At 40.9% G+C, this 23,796-nt stretch overlaps 1 protein-coding gene across 1 annotated transcript in view; it reads left to right on the forward strand.

Moving 5' to 3' along the window:
- Window positions 1–23,142, forward strand: part of LOC141568649 (uncharacterized) — a 34,700-nt gene extending 11,558 nt beyond the window's left edge. The window contains exons 4-7 of the mRNA XM_074319091.1: window positions 6,550–6,593; window positions 13,573–13,694; window positions 16,824–17,108; window positions 19,584–23,142. The gene's annotated coding sequence lies outside the window, so the exon portion shown is untranslated. The remainder of the gene's footprint in view (window positions 1–6,549; window positions 6,594–13,572; window positions 13,695–16,823; window positions 17,109–19,583) is intronic.
- Window positions 23,143–23,796: the final 654 nt, after the last annotated feature.

Raw genomic sequence — 23,796 nt, forward strand, 5'->3', positions numbered from 1 at the left:
TTTAGCTGTGAGTGGAAAGTTGATAAAATTGCCATTAGACAAGCTTAGGACCTGACTTTTTAATAATGGAGTTAGTGCATTTTCTTCTAGACCGCAAAAGGTGTTTTTGCCAATGAGTAGTATATAATAATTCTTCCACAGATTTAGGGAGTGGAGGATAATCTGGCTTTGTCTACTTAGGAGTTTTTAAAGCACTAGCCTAGAACCAATTATAAAAATGTTGTTCTTCTGTCAACCAAAGCTCTTTCCTTAGCTGTATCTTACTTCTGTCATTTCTGAAGGCATTTGCAGGAAGTTTGCTATAGTTTGGCACATTCATTTTAATACCACCACTGCTATACATTATGGAATCCACAAAGCTTTAGTAATTCAAGTGCAGGTTTAAGACATTCATTCATTTTATTTAATATGTTTATTCATTTATTCCATGTTTATTGAATAGTTACTGTGTGTAGTAAGATTTTTATAATTAAATTGTTTTTAAATTGTTAATTCTGTACATGAAACAAAAATTTTAAGGTACAAAGGAATATACAATGAAAAGGAAATCCCTCAGCCATTCACCCTACCTCCCCAGAGTCCTCTAATGTCACCAGTAGCATTTTTATATGTACTTTTATATCCTAGAGGTATTTATTCTATGAATATAGAAATATATACATAGATATATTCTTTTTTGTACATAATGGTAGCATACTGTATATACTATTCTTCACCTCTTTTTTCTTTTTTTCCCCTTTCTTCCGCCTCCCCCACACTCCGGTTCAAGCCGTTGTTTCTCAGTCTAGTTGTGTAGGACACAGCTCCCTGGCCCACACTGGTATTATGAGCCTTGTGCGCCCCCCGGCTGAGGCAGTCGGTTGCCAGTCGATGATCGGCAGCACACAGCAGCCCACGGCAGCTCATGCCAACCTCTGGCTGCTCACGGCAGCCTGGCTGCAGGGAGGGCTGTGGAGGGTGCAGCTCACTGGCCCATGTGGGAATCGAACCCGTGACCTTGGCGTTAGCAGCTTGCCACTCAAACCACTTGAGCCACCTGGCTGGCCCCTCTTTTTTCACTTAACAGTTTCTAATGGTTAAGATTTATTGCTCTTTTGGTACATTAGATTAATTTTAACATCAGAACCAACACATTTCCATATTAAAATGTTAGTTTTTTTAAAAAAAGGATGCCCCAGAAAATACCCTGAAGTGATTTCCTGAAAGTCAATAAAGACAGTGTTTGTTACAGAATCAAAAAGTTATCACAAACTTTTACCTTTTCTAAAAAAAAAACCAGATTCTAAAAATAGTTATACACATGAAACGACCAAAAAAACACAAATCAAAAAAAAGATTGAAAGAATAATAATAGACATATGCTCAGAAAAGAATAGATATAGCTCAGATAAAGGTAAAGGGGAAATAAGTTATGTGAAGGTGTGCTTTGTTATTTCACACATGGTCAACATGTTAGAAGTTGTTCTTTTGAATGATCAACGACCAATAACCTGCTCAGCCAGTAGGTCCAGAGCCCAGTGAGGGGATTCGTTTTTAAAGGCTCCAAAGAGCACCACATTTGTCAGGATGAAAGTTTTTGTTCTTTAAAAAGTTCTAAGGAAGATAACCATTTCCAAGTTATATACCTTTTTATTTTGCTAGTCGACCCACAGAATCTGATGACTCAAGTTGTGGGGACCTATCTACATGTAAATCTTTTGTTCTGCCATAATTTTGATATATATACTCTAGTTGGTTGTACATGTAAAAATCAAGTACCTGTATTGCACTCACATTTTTCCAGTTTATCCAATATTGACCTACCAATGTTTAAGATTTATTGTTTCAATGCATAAAAATTATGAAGTCTTAATATCTTATTCAAAATATTTCATTATTAAAATATTGATGGGAAAAGGTGCTTCAGGATAGAGTCCTGATATGTTTTACTGGTAGGCTTAAGATTTAAAATGCAGAACAAAATCATAAAATGATTCATGGATAGGCCAAAGAAAAACTGAAAGAAAGGGCATTAATTGTTGGTTTGGGACCATAATTATGGTATGGTGATTTTGATCTTCAGAAACAACTGAATCTCCCTAAACCTGCAGGGTACCATATAAAATCTACCCCATCAAAAATAATGAGGCATTTGCGGTATCTCAAAAAGAAAAGTGGTGAGCAAGTGGAAAAACGGGCAGAAGACTGGAATAGATATTTAACCAATAAAGAAGTGTAAATAACCAAAGCAAAATACAGAAAAATGTTCAATAATAATCAAACGTGGATATTGACAAGGGTTTTTCTAAATTACAAAGCCCAGAGCCTCAAGAGTTTTTCATGTGGCATGTTAGCAAAGATTTCTTTAAATTATAAAACCAGTTTTATAATCCTCAAGGGTGTCTGGAAACCAGCACTCTCATACATTGCATGTAGGAGTAATTCTAGTTATGAGAACTTATCCTTAGGAAATCATCAGATATTCTTGTACAAGCTTGTTCACTACAGTGTTATTTATAATAAAGACTATAAATAACCTAGATGTCTGAAAACAATAGGTGAATTTTTTTGTGGTGTTTCTAAATGACAGATTACAAATGCAGCCATGAAAAACAATCATGCTTCAGAAAAATATGGGGATATGTTTATGATATTAAAGAATGCAGGTTTCAAAACACTGAGTACAAAGTGATCACAATTTTATTTGTAAAGTAAGTATGCACAAAACTATGGGCACAAAAGTAATATTAGAAGATTATAACTCAAACTGTTAATGTTTATCCCTCAGTGGTGAGATTATAGGGTAGTATTTATTTTATTATATATCATTATTTGGATATTTTAAATAGTTTTTCAGTGGCACCATGACTACCTAAAAAAAATAATTAGGTAGACATTCTGTAAAGAAAGAGCTATTTTATTTTAAACATCTGTGGTAAGTAATTATTAATTACAAAAAAAGAACAACTAGAGAATATTGAGCATTCCATATGTAACATGGATGACAAAGGGGAGAGTTTGCCTGTCTGAAGAAATCTTAAGATATCCAAACTGGAAGATGGGTGAAAAATCATTCAGTCTAATTCCCTTTATTTTGCAGATGAGAAAATAAAGTCCAGACTTATTCAAGGCCACACAAATAGTGTTTACAATCCAGACAAGAATTTGATATTCTAATTTCTAGGATTTTTATCTCATCTTTCTTTTCTTCTACTTATGTATAGTGAAGTAGTTGGCAACTGTGTTCTTTTAAGTCTGAAAAAAGAGATGGAAAATCTTTAGGATAAAGAGAGAAATCATATCTTAAATAACATGGTAACGTAGCTTTGCTTCCTGTTTTTCGAATTAGCATTTACCAAAAAAAATTAAAAACACACACTTTGTACTTACCTTCAGAATAACCCATTTGAAGTAAAACCTCTCAGTAAAATGTTATGATGCTGATTTAAATATGTTTTTTCTTTCATCCTCCCTTTTCCCTCAGTCAGTTCTATTAACTCATCAAGGCCACAGACTGATTATAAGAAGTAAAAATTAAAATCAACTCTTCCTCTGGGCCCTGCTGAAATCTGAGTTATTGGTGGCTGATGTTGAAATGTTTATGAAGTTTAAATCAACAAATGAAATAAGGTTGTCAAAGAATGTAATACACATTCTCATGCTCCCACCATGAGACAGACACTGTTATCTCAGGGTGTAAAGTAGTAATTGAAACAGACCCAAAACCTGACCTTGGAGCTCACAGTCTAGTATATAATAATCTTTACTAAACTATATGTTATAAGGCAGGAATCATGTCTTATTCATCAGTACAATGAATAAAGTAGATTTTCTTTGAATATTGTTGACTAAATGAATGAATTTACCAGGGGTTACTTTGCCCTAAACGTAACTAAACATGCCCTAAACGTAACAGGCATAAACTTGTGTGAGTTGAGAAATAATGGACTAAGAAACCCTGAAATAACTGTTGCTAACTTCAGCATACTCCTTCCGAAGCCAATCCATCATTCACATCACCCAAAATTGGGTCTAATGCCGGGTTATGAAAAGATTTCTGACAAAAAAATTCATTTAAATGCGGCCACTCAAAGCCTTGGTGCTCAGAGACTGCACTCATTTAGACTAGAACAGATTTTTGTCATCATTATTGTGCTCTTGCTCTTTAAAAAGCAAACCCTTTGACATTTAAAATGGTTTTCATAGTTGCCTGAGATAATTTGGGGAAGTAATCTGAGAGAGTATATGACCCAGCATCTTTGGAAGCAAGTAACAGATTTCCTCACCAATACTTTATGGAAGTCTCTAAAATAATATATTTTTAAATGATCAGAATATCAGGAACTTTTAATTTTGGGGAGATTGTTAATTGGTATGCAAACTTATCTTTTCATTTGCTGACATCTCAGTCAAATCAGGATCTGTGCTCTTGAGTCAAAGAAGTAAAAGCCTGTAGTGGCTTTCCTCTCTTATCTCCCCTGTAAATAGTAGATTTTTCTACCTTAATTTACCTGGGGAGCTAAACACAATATGAAAAGGCAAAGACTTGGGCCTCCCTAGGTCTCCCTAATGCATAAAGTGACCCTAATGCATAAAGTGGTCCCCTACCTGGGACCTCCATGAGTTAGCCTCTATTGTGTCGGCCAAAGGAGAGAGAATAGATTGTCCTCTGAGCTGCTACCAGTGGGGGAAGACAGCAGTTGTACATGACCTGGTGTTCTGACATGGTCTGGCTTCTGGAAAAGGTGGTAGACTGTGTTTTGTCACTTTCTAGCAAGTACAGAGATCAGGCACCTGGGCCTCAGACCACCAATCCACAAGGTCCCATACTTCCTTGAGGGTAAGTGAAAGGCGTCCCGATATTCTCAGCATTTGGTTATCATTCCCAGATTAGCTTTAGAGTCCAGCTAATGAGCAGGCACCATGCCAGGAAGAGATACATGAGCTGGGATCTCAAAGGGTATGTTCTCTAACGCTGAAATCATAAACCAGAACATCTGATGTGTGTCTCATGCACAATGAGGGAGGGAAGACTGCTGACAGAAATGTCACACGCAGCTGCTTTTAGCATTTGGCTTTCACCGGTGACGCTTCCTCCTCTGCAACTACACCTCACACTCTTCCTGCATGAAAGACATTTAGGGTTCTGCATTTCTCATCCTGCACGCTGTGAAAGAGACTGTTACATCAGCCTCGTTCGTGGCTGTTTGATGTTCCTGCTGGCCTATATGGCTGAGTAATGGCCTGAGCTACTGTTTGGGTCAGGAAAGGGTCTAACTGACAATTGTGTGTGCTGCTGTAAGAGGTACAGAATATGTCCTTTGGTCCTAATTAAACCACTTGTGAAACAATATCCTTTGAACACTCTCTTCTACCACTTCTCCAGCTGTACGTGCAATTAAGCATGTAAGCCTGTGTGTCTCCATAGTACAGGTTGTGAGGATAAGTTAGTCCCTCCATCTGGAATTCTCTTCCCCTCACTTTTCCTTTTTATCCTTTGGGTTTAAGTTGAAACATCAATTTCTGCTTGAGAAGATCTTCCCTGACTCTTTCTTACTGCTCAAAAGCAGGAAGTCTGCCACTTCATCACGCTGTTGTATCTGGTACTTCCTTTTTTGCAACCTATATCATGCTTATAATAGTTAAGTGCCTGTCTTCCCTATTAGACTGTAAGTTCCATTAGGGTAGGAATTATATCTCCTGTGCCTGAATCATTGTTCTTTGCACATATTTGGTGCTTAATAAACATTTGTTGAATGAATGAATGATGAATTACATCTTACAATCATTTTGAAATTCCTTCGTTGAAAACCCAATGTTGAACTCTCTGTGCCTTCCTAATCATGCAGGTAGGACCTTGTACAGTTCCCCATGCTTGACTATTGCTTGCCTTTTCATATCACCGCAATCTAAATTCTTATCATTGTGGAAAATTGTTCTCAACTCCTTAAGCAATCATTTCTAGGAAGAGTGCGGTCTGTGCTCATTTTAAAGTGAAACCAAGAAGCCAAACAGGCTTTTAGAATTGAGTGTTGTGTTTCCTCGTATTGTAGTCAATTTAAAAAAATCGTTAAGCTCCCAAAGAAACGATTTCATGTCATCTAATTACGTTTGACAATGAGATGGCCAACTTCTAATAAATTTTTACCAAAATACCTTCTTGTAAACTCTAGATGTTTCTGAAATATTAACTTGAACTTGAGTATCTCATTCTATCTAGAAACTTTTCATAGTAGATTGATAGTTGAAACTAAGAAAACCAGCTTCCCATGCCATTTATTCATTCATTCATTTATTGATTCAATAATTATTAGTGAATACTATAAACCAGATACTATTCTAGATGTAGGGAACTAGCTATAAATAGATTCTTGCCCTCAAGAAAACCATTGTAGGACTGCTGTACTCATCAAATATTCCATTGCTCCTCTGCTTTTCCCAGCCTCCCTTCAGTTAGGTTGGGGTCATGTGATTACTTCTGGTTAGTGGCCTGTGAAGGAAGTGACTTGCATTACTTTCAAGCTGAGGAAGTTATAAGCTAATGTGTCCTCCCTTCTTTCCCCCTCATAGCACCGTTGGAGGTTACAGGTCGCACATGGCACAGTGACAAAATGGTAAGTTGTGCGTCGTCTTGGCTACTGAGTGAAGGTGTGGAGTAGAGCATTACACCCTCCACCGCCTGCCAACCTGTGCTAGACATATGACATGTGTGAGATATCAGTTTTGTTGGTTAAGCCACTAAGAGTTCAGGATTTGACTGCTGGGGCGGCCAGCATTAACTACTCTGAGTAATGCAACTCCTATGATTGATTTAATACTTTTTATGTGCTAGGTGCGGCACTAAGCTGTTTGTAATAGTGATTTATTATTGTTAAAGCCCTGACAATCCTTGCCAAGAGGATTCATTCTCACCAGATCTACTCTCTCTTTTCTTTTCTTTTTTTTTTTTTAATAGCACTAAGATACAAGCCTTGAAATCTTAGAGAGAGAAAAGGATTTTAGGCTTATTCTAGAGGAACGAGACCTTATCCTATGCTGTTTGAGTGGGTTATTTAATCTGTCTTATTTTTCTCATAAACAACATTTGAGGTAATATTTTGCTCCTGATATCACAAGGTTACTATGATGACCAAAAAGAGCTAACTATATAAACTATGAAGCATTTATACAAATAAACTCAGACATTCTTACAAAATCTAGGACACCACCAATGGCAGAGCACACCATTATTTTCTTTGCCACTGAGAAAGAAGGTAGTTCTGCAAGTTAATCTATGGCACAATGGTTTCTTATCACTCAGCCCTTATTAAAGGGCTTATTTAGGTTTATTTAAACATTGATCTTTATCATATATCACATTTGTGCATTAATAAAAAGGAAATAATTCAGTTATGGTAGTCCAAAGAGTCTTTACATTCAGAGTCTGTCCTCTGAATCACTTTTGAACTCTTGAGTCATTGATGCCTCTGTTTTTCACCTCTGCTATCAAGAGCCCTGGTCATGCACTGTCGTAAGGAGGGCGCCACCATTTTTTTCTGAGATTTTCTTCCAAGCTCCTGACGTTCATTCTGCAAGTTTTGAGGCTGGTGCTTCTTTGATCTTACCTGGAAAGTGTTAAGGGAATGTTTTCATGCATCAACTAGGATTCACATTTCTTGCATAAATGGTACCTAAATATTTTTGACTGAAACGTCCATAGGTTTCAGTTGTCCAGTCCTGCCACCAGGACTAACAACCACACTTGGAGATGAGCAGACAATAGTAACTGTCAACAGCTGAGCAGTAGAAACAACTGAAAACACCCTCAGTTGTCTTAATTTCAGAGATGTTAAAATGAGAAACTATATATATCTTGGAATAAAGTATTGGTGTTTTTATTTTGTTTTGTTTTTACAAATAAGGATCTATAATAATATAGGCCCTAAGAATAAGAAGCTCAGCTCAGCTACGCAGGTGCTCACAGATCATTCTTTGATCTCCATCCCGTTGTTAGCACTCTAATCCAAGCCTACACGATCGTAAATCTAGGACACGCAATAAGAAGGGCCTGGGGCTTGGGGGAAGGAGAACTGGCTTCGGTGTCTGAAGACCTGAGTCTGACTCTCAGCCCTGCAACTCTTCAGATGTGCTACTGTGGGGGAAATATTTAATTCCGAAGGCTTTAGGGGGGATTTCATGTATGCAAAAGCACATTATGAACTGTACAATCTGTATGTTAAGGGAGGAAAACTAACATTTGTTGAGTGCCAGGAACCGTGCTTGGTACTTTGCACGCATTATCTCATTATATTTTATATCAATGCTAAGGCACATAGTGTCTTGACGGTCACCTTGCTATCTATCCTATTTTTATGCTGTGTGAAATCTTTTTCACAAAATATCCCCGCCGTTGCCTCACTCCTTAAAGCAGAAATCCGTGGTGGCTGCTTGGACCACAAACAAGTGCATGACTCTGAGCCTAAAACAGAGCTGCGTTCTCTCACTCGCTCTTGCCTCGTAGCCAGAAACATTTGAAATAAGAGACCCTTCAGCTACCAGTGTACTGCTGCCTCGGTGACCCCAGTGCCACACTAGCCCCTGAGGACCATGCAGGAAGTTTGTACCTACGGTCAAAGTCCAAAATGAACCCAAGATTCAAGGTGTTGATCTGAACAGGCATTAGATAATGTAAGCAGATTCAGGTAGGGATAGTTGGCATTCAAAAACCTGACCATAAAAGCATGGGTTCTAGACAGACTGCCTGGGTTCCAGTCCCAGGTCACTGTGTAGCCTTGGGCCAATCATTCAGCTCTTCTGAGTCTTAATTTTCTTGGTTGTGAATGAGATAAATAACAGTCCTGTGCTGTTAGGAAAACTAAATGAGATGATGCATATAAAATACTTACCATTATGTTTAAAGCATGGTCAATAAATATTCGCTTTTATTACTAAAAACAAAAACAAAAACCTGACCATAGAAACCAAAGAACCCAAGGATATAGTTTTGGGACCTGTAACTATTCATGGGAGAAATTACCAGCAAGAAATCTAGTTCTGGGCAGGAACCCCTAAAGCTTGATTTTCTTTGAGACTAATTCTTTGAACGAATGACCGACCTAGTCTCCTCATGTTCTTCTAGCAGGAAGAATTGGAGTGAAGCTTAGTCTACCAGTTAGGGTTATCAAGTCAAGGTCAAAAGCTAGAGGGGTATAAGGTTAAGAGCTAAGCACGTTATTACACCAGATATATGAAATGATATCTTGAAATACTAATATTTCAAGTGAGGGGGAGGGTTAAAGCAATAAACTTTATTATATTTCAGCTGTCCACAGGATAGAGGACTTTGTAAAGCTTCAAGGGAGCAAATAAAAATTGGGAGACTCCCAAGACCCATCTCAAGGTCACCTTCTTTAGGACACCTTCCCTAACAGCAATGTTGTAATACTTAATTTGTAACTCGATGTAACATTGTTCTCTGATTCGTTTGTGTATATACACATTGACTTCCCATTGAGATTTTAAGTTTAAGGATAGTAATAGCAACTTTTAAAAACATTCCACATGTATAATACCTAGCATAATGCTATGTAGTGCTAAGAAAACTTACTAATGTCACTATTAGAATCTGGCAGAGATTATATTTTGCATAATCTCTCTAAAGATGATAACCTGGATTACTTTTTGTTATTCAACACATGTTTTTCTGCAAACCCAGTTACTCCAAAAAAATCTATCTTATTTGCAAAACTGTTGCAAAATCTGACACTCCTCTTCACTTCACTGGAATGCACTTGTAAATGCCAAATATTGCCTTGTTTCGTGGAAATTCTTGGCCAGACCTAAGGATTGCCAGCCCTTGAAACCGTTGACCCTGGAAGTCCAATTCTCCTGTAACATCAAATCAGACAATATTTCTTAAGACACGGAGCTAGTTCCATCAAAGGTACAGACACACCTCATTGTATTGCACTTCGCTTTATTGTGCTTCACAGATAATTGCATTTTTTACAAACCGAAGGCAAGACCCTCCACCAGCAAAAAGCTTGCCTGGCTTTATTGCAGTACTTGCTTTACTGTGGTGGTTTGGACCTGAACCTGCGATACCTCCGAGGTCTGCCTGTGTAAAGATGACCACTGCCCGTACATAGTTTATAGTTTATATAACAACGGACATGCATATTTAAATAGTAGGCAAAGAGAAGCGACATTTATATGCAGAAGGGGTAGCAAAAGCAGCGAGCGACATGGTGTCTCTAAGGATTCACTGGAGGAAGAGATGACCTTTTTAATTCCTTTCTCTCTAGAAAGCCGAGAGCCCAGTGTGGAGCTCCCCATCTCCTCTGTTCCTTCGTGTCTCTATTTTGAAACACACAGAAAGATATGATGTCCTTGTCCCATACAGATCTTCCAGGTCCCCTGGGCCATCTCCTGGGTTTTAGGTTCTCAGCTCTTAACCTGAGATTACTCCATGGCACCCACGTGATCGCTGCCTTGAAAAAGCTCCTCTTCCTCCTCTCATTGCTACTAATTCTGTGTGTTAGAGCATATACTCTTGTTGATTTTGTTTTTAAGTATCCTAGACGTGTGGCTCTTGAACTGGTGCCAGGACACAAAGATACTTATTCATGTTAGCACGAGACTTACTTTGATCCCCTAGGATACATATGATTTCTACGCATGCTCATCACTCTGCCTGGAATATAATCTTCCTAGAACAGCCTTTTCTTCCGAGATGAAGCGACTTTGTCAAAAGCAGGGCAGCGGCCACTGCCGCCTATTCCTTCACCTCATTTTCCCTGTTCTCCCCACCTTCTCTCCCTTGGCAGCTTTGTCTGTTTCCCTGTGAGAACGAATGCTGTCCCATTCCAAGTCTTCAATCAGTGTGTTCTAAAAGGAGAGAAGCCTGAGTGTATGAGTCAACTTTATTCCTGGTGCTGAACCCTGTTTGTTCTCGTGTTCATTGGCCTGAAGAACAGGGAAGGAAAGTGCACCTTCTGTTTCTCATGCTATGAAAAGGAAGAGAACGGCGGGCAGCCCATTTTATTAATTTAAAAGGTCCGTTTAAAAAAAAAAAAGTGCTAGCACACTGAGCTCCTGTTATATGCACATAGGGCATTACGAAGTTTTTGTGGTGCTTAGCATGTTACATTGGCTTTATTAACCTTGGTGTTGGCTTCTTAGGCAAAAACAGAATCAGTTTTACCCCAGGAGAGGGTCTGGGATCTGCCTGGTGGCCTGACAGGCAACAGTGCCCTGTCGCCTGTCCCAGGTGTGGAGAGTGTAACTGCGACCTGCCTTTCCATCCCCATCTGATGACACAGTGACTTGCGTTTGCTCCTGGGTCTTCCTTAGAATGCTGCATGCTCGAGGAGAGAATCCGCTTTCTTACTCGTCTCCATTCCCCTCCATGGCGTCAAGTGGTACATTGCACATGCCACTGCTCAGCAAACGTTTTGGAATCACCCAGTCAAGCAAGACTTGGCCGAAGCGGTCGCCTGGCTTTGTGGAGGTCTTTCAACGCTGTGTGCCAGCTCTCTAAGTGTTAAAAATAACAATAACAGGAGTTACCTCTGGCAATCATGAAAGGCAACTTGCTGAGAGCCAATGATGGCAACAGAAAGGGTAAGGGGACGTTTTGGGGTCACGGTCATTCAGACCCCAGCTCTAACTGACCCAGAGGAATTGCACCCACAACAGAGCCGCTGAGACCACCCACATTCACAGCAGCACCTCTGACTTGCAGCTCTCGGCAGCCAGCCTCTGAGAGACATTGCTGCATGTCTCACGGTGAGTGAGGAAGGGGAGGCGCTCTCTCTGGCCCAAGCCTGTAAACTCGAGAGCTTCCCTGCCATGGGGACGGCTGAGAGACTGAGCAGATGTGATAGGAATGCCTGGGCTCTTCCCTGACTGCCTATTTTGGCCATCTCGCTGCTTATACACTGCAGTGGAGGGGTCCGAGGCTTGAGCCAAGCCAAAGATACAGGAGAAAGAGCTGGAATCTACCTCAATGGGTAGGGCCACTTAAGACAAGAAGGGAGTGCACAGAGGGGAATGTTACGAAAACACTTCTTGCAAGAATCTGGAGTCTTAAAGGGGCCGAATCTTCCCCCTCATTAACCCATGAACATTGGTGGGAGCTTCACTTTAATGGATGAATGTTGGGGATTGGTGGGGTGAGGTAAGAGATGATATGTCAGAGTGGACTTGACCTTGTCCCCTCGTTGGCCTTCAGGGGAGACAGTAAGTCGCTTGACTTCGCCGATCAGCCCTACCCGCCTCTCTCCCAGCATCGTCTAGGGAGCTCTTTACGGAGAGGCTGTGGACAGGACCAGGTCTACCCAGGGTTCTGTGTCTACACCAGGAGTCCTGGGTCTACCTGAGATTGTTTCTGTTCTGAGGAAAGGAACTGGGAATTGTAGGCCTCAGAAGGCAGGGCCTTCGGTTCTTGTGCCTTTTCAGTTTGGCGGCTGAAAAACTTCTGATCCGTCGGGACCCTCTTCCTTTTCCTTGTCCCCTGAAGATACAGGACGGAAGAGGAGTTTGTTCACACCCTTCTTACCCTGTGGTCTGCCTGCACAGTTGTCAGATAGCACATTCAGACAGTGAGCTTGTAGTCCTGAACTTGAAGCCCTGCAGTTACCCTGGGCCTGAAGGTTCTGAGGGCGGCTGCCCGCCTTGGAGTCTTGGCGGCTCGAACTGGTAGGGCTTCCAACCTTCCCTTTCACTAGTTCCAAGCATTCCATGCTGTTATCAGCAGGAGACTCCCAGGCATTCTGGAAGCTCTGTGTGAGAATAGGATGTGCTGCTGTTGGTGTAGCCACTGGACCCACAGCAAAGAGCCATGAAAGACATCGCTTTACACACCATGTGCCTCACTGCCCCCGAGCTGGTACGGCCAGGGGTCTGCACAGCCATGTAACTCTTCCTGCAAGCACGCTGTCTTTTCAGTAGCTGCAGAAACATTGTTTTACCTTTTCATTTTCAGTAGATGGGTGACAAGGGATGGTAACAGTCTCTGATTCTGAAGCAGAAAGGAGAAGGCAGCTCCCAGAGGGTCTGATCTATTGCGCTGTCAGTACTTTGGGGCCTCGGGAAGGTCTTCCAACCAAGAATCTGGAATTCAAGTTGCCCTTTTAGATTTAAATCTTAAAATCAATGCATAACAGATTATAGTTCAAACATTTAGTTTAAAAAAAACACCAAAAAAAAAACCTTAGTGAAAAAGAACTATTCTGTAACCTGAAAAAAAAAAAAAAAAAACCCTAAATTCAAGAAAGAACATATCAGAGTCAGGGCTGGTGAGCCCTGAAAACTTAGGGAGAAAAAGGATCTAAGAGGCAAACCGGGTGTGTTGAACCAAGTGTTTTTAGGTCAGAGGTGGTACTGGCCTGTTCGGCTCTGAAGGCAGGTACATTGTTGCTTTGAAGTTGGATGAGTTTGCCCCTATCAAGCATTCAAGACATAAAACAGACTCCCTTGTTTCTCATTCCATGCCTGCAAGCAAGCTGCTTACCATCTGATTCCCAAGTGCTGGTCACAGGACATGAATGTTTTGGCCCGTGGCCATTCTATTTCTATTTCTATTCATAATTTTCACTATGCTCTGCTTTTCAGTACCAGTCTGGGGGAGCTTGAGGTGACTGTGGGAGATGAATCCATATCTGTGTGTTCAGAGATTGGATTTCTAAGCCAATGGGGCTGAGGACAGAACCTGATGACCCTGGGAAATCACCAAGGTAGGACCATGCTGTGAGAATCTTTTGGGGCCCCTGGAAACTCCCTGACTGGCTGGTGGTCTGTCTCCTTCCTCCTCAGACTTCTCAAGTTACCAGGCCTAGGGAGGTTCTGTCTGCATTCAGGGACTGGCAGGATAGAATTGTGTTTTGGGATCCTGGTCTGGTAAACTTGGTATATATCCTTTCTTCAATTATCAACTTCAGGAAATTGCCTAATCTTCCTGCCCCTCAGTTGTCTCCTCTGGGATTTGGGATAACAAGTGTCCACTTCATAGCATTCTTGGGGATGAGAGGACACAGCATGTTGAGCACTTTGTATAGTAGGTAACATAAAAGATACTTAATAAATTGTAGTTCCTCTTATTTTTAGAGCTCTCACTGGATGCCAGGCACTGTGCATTGATATATTTGCCCAGTCAAACAGCTGGCAAGCGGGAGAACGGGTGGGTGTGAACCAGGCCAAAGCTAACGTATTTGACTACTAGTTTAAACTGTCTCTGATGGTTTAACAAACATGGCAAAACTTGCACTTTCATAATGTCTCTTCCCCTTTAAAGGAATAAATTTGGAAGACTGCATACTTACTCCTAAGCCTATTTGGAACTCCTCTTTTGGACTTACCTGAGAAATCTGTGCTGTATTTTTTAAACATCCTTAACAAGGACAAATTTTTGTTCCTAAAGAGAAGATTTGATCTTTCATAGTAACCAAAATGTATTTTGTGCCAACCCCAATAAATAAAGTGGAGAATAACAAAAACATGGTGTAGAAAGCAATTCCATGGTTTTGACAAAAGTGGTAAATACTTCATTGTGACAAAGCCTTTTCTATTTCTGATTTTACATTCCTATCACTTTGGTCTTATATGGGATGAAGTAAGGAAATATGTATTATTAGTAGTGAATTAGGTTAACTACATATGAGCTAAATTATTGTAACTAAAGACTAATTATCAGATTCATATAAACAAAGAAAGATTGTTCATAATCAATGAAGGCCTTCTCCTTTTAACAATTCTATCATTGACATGAAAGTATGCTCAGCAGACCTGTGAATAAATGTTGCAAATGGGGATTTATAAAAGGGGGGGGTGAATATTAAGTTTAACGGAGTTAAATATAAGATCCTGCACTTCAGTTCATGCTAGAAAAAAAGAACTGAGTAACTGCATGTACAGGATAAGTAATATAGCCTAGCAGAAGCACAAGAAAAATTCTTGGAAGTGTTAGTAGATAGGATCTTACTCTGAGTTAATGCTGCCAAGGAAAGTACTAAGATACTAAGCTGAATTAAAGGAAGCATAGATTGTAGAACAAAGGAGGTGACACATCCACTCTACTCTGCTGATTAGAATTCTAGAAACTACAATTTAACGGATACGGTTCAACAGAACTGTATTCAAGAAGGGAGTAATCATTACAGTAAAAGAAAATGAGAAATGGTGAAAAGTTAGCTATGTTGGAAGATGAAAATATTGTGGGGCAGGATTGATTTCTTTAAATATTTAATGTGCAACCACATGGGGAAAGGATTCAGTTCATTCCATATAGTAGCAAGGGATAGGATGAAAAAAGTGGGTGGAAGGTTCATTGAGAAAGATTTTAATGCAGAATGCAAAGCTGCTGTGTAATAGTGATAGAAAACTAAAAATGAGATGAGATTTCAGGGAAAACTTTCCTCGTCACCTGAGGTGCTCCCACGGAAACAGAAACTGAACAAGTTGTCTTTCTCCCCAAGAGAGGACTCAAGCCTGTCAGATCCTATTTATAACCACTACTGTCATTCAGAAGCAACCTTAAAGCACCTATATGTGCTGTGAAGCTAGAGTGATCAACTGTGCTGATTTTTCTGGGACTGAGAGGTCTTTTGGGTGCAGGGCTTAGGGCGCTGAAACTGGGAAAAGTCCCATGTAAATAAATGCTGATGAGTTGATCATCCCCGGGCTGAGCGAGTTTTGAATAAAATGGGTCGTGTAAGGCACGGTTGAGACAAACATAAAAGATATGCAGTCAAACCTTCATTGAACCAACACGTGAATAGATGAAGGTCTTGCCTTTTACATATAAGTGAAATTTCTAGATGTTTGAAGTTTTTTAGATACCAAAAAAAATTATGTATATTAGATTTAAAATGTCCTAAAACATATTACATAGTTTCCTATGCTCTTTTTCAGGCAATATGAATTATAGATTTGTCTTTTTTAAAAAATACATCAGCAAAAAACTGGAAGAAAGGGCAATAAAGCGAAGTAGTTGAGACTTAAAGTTTTGACAGAAGTGGGTTTGAACTTGTTTCCTTCAATTATACCATGTAAGGTTACTCAGTCTATGCCTTTGTTTCCTCAACTGTAAATTGGGGACAATAGTTATACTTACTACATGGAGTAGAGCCTAGTAGACCATAATAAGCACTCAATCAATGGTATTTTATCATTGTTGTTAATAACCAGCAGAGCTATTGTCTGGGCTCCATAGCTCTGGCCAGTTGCTTTGTCTTCGAGGTCATCTGAGCAGACTCTGCTGTCTGCTCTCAGTACCTCTGGTCTGTATACTTAATGCCTTTATTTTATACACAGATGAGTGACTATGTGAAGGCACTTAAATGTCCGAAGGAACAAAGTGCATGTACTTTCTGATAGCTGTTTACTCATTTATATCTAGTCCCTGGACTGTGTTCCCACTGCTCGGGAGTTCTGGAAACATTTCCTAACTGTAAGTGCAGCCTTACAAAAATCAATCAATTGATTTGCCAGCGTTACCAGCAGTTTGAAGTTAAGATAATCATTTTCAGACATAATTTTACAATGGTCTCCTCTTTGTTCTACTACCCATTTTGTCCAAAAAAGTCCTATTGTTATGGTTCCTCAAGATACTGAAGCATTCCTTGGACAAAATGGGCATCTGAACTTTGTTTTCTCAGGGAAGCCCAGGAACAGGTCATTCCTAAAATACAAGAAGGAGGCTTTGAAGACAGTAATTGTTTTTCCCTTATAACTTGACCCTTGATCCTATACTGAACAAGCAGTAGGTAAATGTTCACAAGAAGAAGGCTCTAAATGAATAAAGGGACATGGAGTCACATTTCCTATGGCTCTGTTGACTTTTCTACCCTTCTCTTCTCCCGTCGCAGAGCTAACCACTGCAGCCCCAATCTGTGGGTCACGGCGTAGTCAGCTGCACTCCTCACTTCAGACCGGACAAAGATGACCCACTAACATCGTTCTCATAAATCCATAGTCCACCCCTGAGGTGTTTCCTGGGAGAGGAAATAACTTGAGAAGAGCAGACAAAGTCAAGCATACTGGCATCGTTCACGGGTTTGTTTGAAAGTTGCGGAATTCTGAAAAATCGCTTCAGTCCAGAGTTCACCTATTTGAAACCACCGGGAGTTGGCCTCCTGTCTAAAGGATTGGCTGTAAGTAAACAATCTAAAAAAAATTTAAAGACCTTGTTTTTGATCAGACTGTTCAAAGAAAGACTTTTGTGGGTAAAAGTTCACTAGGCCAAACAATAGAAACATGAGCGAGTAGAATATGGCCTTCATGTTTTATCTTTTAGCTTTAATTTTTTTAATACTACAAATTGAAGATCCCATACAAACGAAATTCACGTAATATTTTCTTTAGTTTTCATATTTTCTAAGTAGCCTTAGCATTTTTTTTTTTTAATTAAAGTGTTGTTGACATACAGTGGCCTTCACTCTTAAAGCGGAGGTCTCAGTTCTCCTTTGCTAGTCTCCTTAACGGGAGAACATGGACACAGATTCGTTCACCTCTCAGAATATTTTACACATTGATCTTTGATAGTAGGAGTCAATTAGAAGACTCTATGCAGTTAGGTCTAGGTCTAGGAAAAGCTGGGAGCAAATTTCAGAAGGGTTGGCCTTCACTTGACAAACAACCTCCTGAATCATTTGGCCAAAAGTCATTTAATGATTGAACAGCAAAAGCAAAGAAAGGAGCAGGAACTTTCCCACTCTCGTGGCTGTGTGTGCATCCTTCTATAAATTACCAAAAAGTCACCCAGAACTGAAAAAGAGAAGGTAGCCAGTCCGACCCATCCCCTGATTTAAACCCTTTTTAATCTTTACTCTGAGATGGCAAAATGAACTTAATCCTTTATTCATGAGCCCCTAAGTTAGGAGAGGCCAAATGAATTACTACTGCAAGAGGATGAAGGTCATTACATGTCTGTGAGTTTCCCTGTGTGCTTCAGTTGTGGTAACCCATATGTCCTAAATTATCCAGGAAAGTACAGATTTTACATATTTTATCTCAAAAGTCCTTCACTCCTCAGATCATGACGTTCAGAAATTTTTCAGTTTGTAAAATATGATTATTTTAGCTATAGACAGCCTCATAAGCTCTGTTTAACAGTAATGATGTGCAGGGGCCAGCCCGGTGGCTCAGGTGGTTAGAGCTCCATGCTCCTAACCCTGAAGGCTGCCAGTTCGATTCCCACATGGGCCAGTGGGCTCTCAACCACAAGGTTGCCAGTTCAATTCCTTGAGTCCTGCAAGGGATGGTGGGCAGCGCCCCCTGTAACTAAGATTGAACACGGTACACGGCACCTTAAGATGAGCTGTCGCTGAGCTCCCGGATGGCTCAGTTGGTTGGAGCGCATCCTCTTAACCACAAGGTTGCCAGTTCGACTCCCACAAGGGATGGTGGGCTGTGCCCCCTGCAACTAGCAATGGCAACTGGACCTGGAGCTGAGCTGCACCCTCCACAACTAAGATTAAAAGGACAACAACTTGACTTGGAAAAAAAAGGCCTGGAAGAACACACTGTTCCCCAATAAAAGTCCTGTAACCTTTCCCTAATAAAAATAAAACAGACAAACAAACAAAAAAAAAAACCAGTAATGATGTGCAAAGCTGTTTTAGGCTGAGGGAAGGCTATTGAAGAATGGACAGTCGTCCTCTACACCCTCCGACATCTCAGCAATGTAATAACAAGCCATAACCTCTGCATGACTTTAATGGACACCAAAAGAACGGCTTACCACAATCAATCCTAGAGTTATCCTGACCTCCTTACTTTAGTAGAAGTGGAGAAAGGAGAAGGGGCATTAGTTTATGTCCCTTACGAGTTGTCCCCCTCCTCATTGGAAATTATATGCTTTTCCCAGGTGTCCAATGCGTCATGTGCTTCTTCACCAGCCATTTCCTCCATCATGGGTCACCCTCAATTAGCTGTGTCTGGAGCTCCTGGACACAGTTCTCTTGCAGGATGTTGTTCCCTGCGATGAGTGTAGCACAGGAGTACATGGAAGTAGGGCACACGTCTCTACCCGTTCATCCCTAATCTCCACATTCCCACCACACAAGGTGGTTGGTGTATGTCTCTTGGACTTAGCGAATAGTTGGAGTAACTTGAGGGAATCACAGTGTAGGAAGGGGGAAAATAATTAAACTGGACTTGAAATCTGCTGTAATCACACAACTCATAGTGCATTTGATAGGTAGGAGCTCTATGGAAGCTGCCTCCCTGGATGTCCATCAATACTTGCCCTTAATTAGAAATTTAGACTCAAGGCCAGTAGACCTGCTATTCAAGGGTAAAGTCCATATTCCACTGTAAACTTTCTCATGTCACACTGCTTTCAGCCTGGTGAACTCACGAAAGACTTCAGGAGGGAGGCCAGCAAAATTAAGTGCCCTATCACCTCTGCAACCATAAGAGGAAGTCAGGGATTGGAGAACAAAATGAGATTAGTGATACTAATTGATCAAGTTATGTATTTTTTGTACATCCTAGTTTTAGTGTATCAATGGTAGTCTTGCTAAATGGCCTTTTTAATGGTCTGAGGAAAGCTAAGGACATGACACTCTTCCCAGGAAATTGCTTTGTAGATAACCTAATCTGTAATCTTTCTACCCTACCCTCAGGTCTGAGAGTCCTGCCATTTTCTAACCTCTGCTGCGGGGCTGTGCACCTGCCTTTGGGAAGTTCTCGTCGTTACCGTGGAGTTGGTCTCATTCCAGGAACGCTTTCTTGCTGCTTTTTTTCCCCCCACTTCTTCCGCCTCCCCGCCCCTGACTCCGGTTCAAGCCGTTGTTTCTCAGTCTAGTTGTGTACAACACAGCTCCCTGGCCCATGCTGGTATTATTATGAGCCTTCCGTCCTCCCGTCCCCCCGGCTAAGGCATTCAGTCGCCTGTCGTAGGTCGGCTGCTCATGGCAACACAGGGGAGCCCACAGCAGCACACGGCAGTTCACACTGGCTGCCGGCCACTCATGCCGACCTCTGGTTGCTCACAGCAGCCCAGCTCCAGGGAGAGCTGTTGTTTACAACTTAGCTCACTGGCCCATGTGGGAATCGAACTGGCAACCTTGGCATTAGGAGCTCAGCGCTCCAACCACCTGAGTCACCGAGCTGGCCTTCTTGCTGCTTTCAGCAGTTCATTTCTCTCAGTCTGAGTTATTCAGTGAAGAAAACCCAGATGCTTCAAGCAGCTCCCACAGACCAGTCCAGGGCACCCATGGGCCCTCCGAGTGTGGTCCCTGTTTTAAGTCTCACCGCTGTGAAGAGCAGATATTCCTCTTCTTCCTTAAAATTATCCAGCCAATAACAGCTGGAGCACAGTGACACCGATGCACATACACAGCTTTCAAGGGCAACTGTTAAATGACAGATAATATGAAATCTAAACTAACGCTCTCAAACTGCCTATAAAGTGCATTCATCCAATCGACATGCCTGACTGTCACGGTGTTTTGTTGTTGTTGCTGTCTTTAAATGATTTGTAACATCTTTAGAAGAGGTGTGTGTTTCCCATTTCCCTCCAGTCTCTACTCCTCCCTATTATATTACGTCTGAATGCTTCATAGTGCTGGCCTGCCCTCTGAAAGCATTTCAGTTTGAGATCCTCGTACCTAAACTCATAAGGAGCAAGATCCACATTTTCCTAATTACAGTAGTCCCCCCCTTGTCTGTGGTTCTGCTTCACTTACCCACGGTGAAACGAGGTCTGAAAATATTAAATGGAAAATTCCAGAAGTGAACAATTCATAAGTTATAAGCTGTGCATCGTTCTGAGTGATGAAATCTTGCGCCGTCCTGTTCTGTCCCACCCAGGACATGAAACTATCCCTTTGTCCAGCGTATTTATGCTGTGTCCACTGCCTGCCCATTGGTCACTTAATAGCCATGTCAGTTACCAGATCAGTGAGAGAGCAGATTCACATAACTTTTATTACAGTATATTGTTATAATTGTTCTATTTTATTAGTAGTTATTGTTAACCTTCTACTGTGCCTAGTTTATGTATTAAATTTTTATCATAGGTGTATATGTATAGGAAAAAAACATAGCATATATATGGTTCAGTACTGTCTGTGGTTTCAGTCACCCAGTGGGGGTCTTTGAATGTATCCCCTGTGAATAAGGGGAGACTACTGTACCCTGTGTAATATGTGAACATACCTCCTTTCCTCCCCTTGTACCTTTAAACTTTGCCCCTTGGATCTTAAAGTTATAATAGTTCACTCACTTAGCTATTCCCAGACACATGAAGTTTTTAAATGTTCCTTTAAGGATCTAGGTAAGTTCTTGGCAAGACTTAACCCTCTCCCTCCACCTTTGAACTACTGGAGGTGGAGGGGAGGTTTGATTCTTCAGGCCACATTCGTACCAGTCGGCGTTGTTCATCCTTAGAACTGTCACTGATACTGTGGAATACTGGTAATTAGGCAATGATTCCTTCAGGATTTTATTTAGTAAGTTTTAATTTCCTCCTGTTACGCCACCAGACATTTTCATTTGTTCAGCAGATATTTATTGAGCTCCTGCTACCATGCTTCCCCAAAAATAAGACCTAGCTGGACCATCAGCTCTATTGTGTCTTTTGGATCAAACATTAATATAATGCCCGGTCTTATTTTAATATAATATAAGACCCGGTCTTATACACTATACTATAATATGAGACCGGGTCTTATATTAATGTTTGCTCCAAAAGATGCATTCAAGCTGATGGTCTGGCCAGGTCTTATTTTCGGGGAGACACGGTATGAGTCGGGCACTCGCATGCTGGGAATAGAGCAGTGACCAGAGCAAAGCTCCCTGCCCTCAGGAGGCCTCCGTTGTGGGAGAGGAAACCCCGTCAGTCACCGCAGTAGAGAGCCTGCTGTTAAGATCCGTCATGCTGCAGATTTAACACTGGCTTTAATTCAGAATCACCGGTCTTGCATGTTCATCTTTCATGTAATCAGGAGATTTTTATCTCAGCCCAAATAATTACATGTTGTTAAAATATCAACTTAATAAAATGCTCAGCTGTAACCAGCCTGTGACTAGCTAGCTCAGTAGAAAGGGAAAGGTATAATGAATGACCTCAAGGTCATTAACTCTTGGGCTTATTCTATGCACAAATCAGTTAATACCCTTGAGGCTCGTAGCCAGAGTACTTTGCTAACCTGGCCAGTCTTCCTTCAAGGCATCAGGGAGAAATAGATTAGGTGTCTGTTATCCTGTTGGAAAAACAACATCCACACCCTGATGATGGTTTTCCAAGAGGCTTGCAGGACAATAGTATCCATTGTGATCAAATGTGGCCCCCGCAGTCTTCACGCCAAAGGCTCTCCGGGCTTCTTCTGTCTCCACCAGCCAGGAAAATCTTGAGGGAGTTCTTTTCCTTGGATGAAATCCTCGGGGTTGGATTGCAGTCCTTTTATTTCTGTGCTGCTTCTGTGGTCTAGTCTTCTGTCTTCAAGAGAGTTTCTGAATGAAACCATTAATGCAGAAAATTTAAGAGAATAACAAATGTGATGGGGTGGGGGCATTTTGAGAATTTAAGCTGACAGTCTGGTATGGGATGTGTCTGGAGGACCTGGTTCCATGTATGTGAAGGATTAAGAAAGCTCATCCTAATGGAAGAGAGGCCCACAAGACAGGGTTGGAAGAAGAGAGTGATTCTGGGCATGGACCAGATTCGTGTTGGAATCCTAGGGAAAAGGAGCTGAAATAAAGGACATGTCAAACCCAAAAGAGTAGTTTCCATAAAATCGCTGTGAGCCATCAGGCTCTTAAAGCAGCTCTTCTAAATCAAAAGATTGGTGGTAAGGAAAATCGATTCCAGATTAATGAGACTAAAATAACGATATTTGATAACTGAATACAAGGCATGATCTAGAATTTTACTTTAATGGACATTATTGGAAACATCCAACAAAATTTGAATGAGGTCTGTAGATTAGATATTATTGAACAGTGGTGACTTCTTAATTTTCATACTTGTGCTGTGATTATGAAAGAGAATGTCCTTGTGTCAGCAGGTTAGCTCAGTTGGTTAGAGCACGGTGCTCTTAACAAGGTTGCTGGTTGGATCCCCACATGGGCCACCCCACATGGGCTGCACCCTCCACAACTAGATTGAAACGACTGCTTGACTTGGAGCTGATGGGTCCTGGAAAAACACTTAAAATAAATAAAAGTTTTTGATAAAAAGAGAATGTCCTTGTTTTTAGGAAACACCTACGGAAGTAGTTAGGGGAAAAGGGAATCATGCTTACAACACTGTCAGAAAAAAATTTCAGAAAAAGAATGGTAAATGAGAGAGAGAGAGAGAGAGAGCACACTAGGCATTGGCTTAGGTTGCTAGGAGAAAATTGAAATTAACAGGCAGCTTATTCATGACTAACATCAGAAGTTCTGAGGACATGCCTCAGAACCCTTTCATTGGGTACTGAGTGCAAATTTATGATGTAACATCAGGGAAGCAGCCCACATGGCAGAATGTCTTGAATACCAGTGAGTCATTGCTTATGTTTGAGGCACCTCTACAACCCTCTTCTAACCCTAAGTCACTTCAACCCATCTTAACTTCAATTCCAGGAACTCCTCTACCAAAAATTATTTGTTTCTTTACATTGAGTCATTGCAGTCACAAATTCCATACAACTCTCCGCTTGAACAATAGAATAATCCATTTTCTGATGAGCGTGCTTAATCCAAATATTATAAATTCCAAACTATTGACTATACGGATAAAATATTTTGGACCCCAAAGTCAAAGTTGATTAAAAACTAGCATGGATCACAGAGTGAACCACCAACCTCTCTTTGCTCTATTTGTTTCCTAGCTTTGCTCTGTTATCTCTA

The sequence above is a fragment of the Rhinolophus sinicus genome, linkage group LG14, assembly GCF_036562045.2.
Source record: "Rhinolophus sinicus isolate RSC01 linkage group LG14, ASM3656204v1, whole genome shotgun sequence".
Classification (NCBI taxonomy): domain Eukaryota; kingdom Metazoa; phylum Chordata; class Mammalia; order Chiroptera; family Rhinolophidae; genus Rhinolophus; species Rhinolophus sinicus.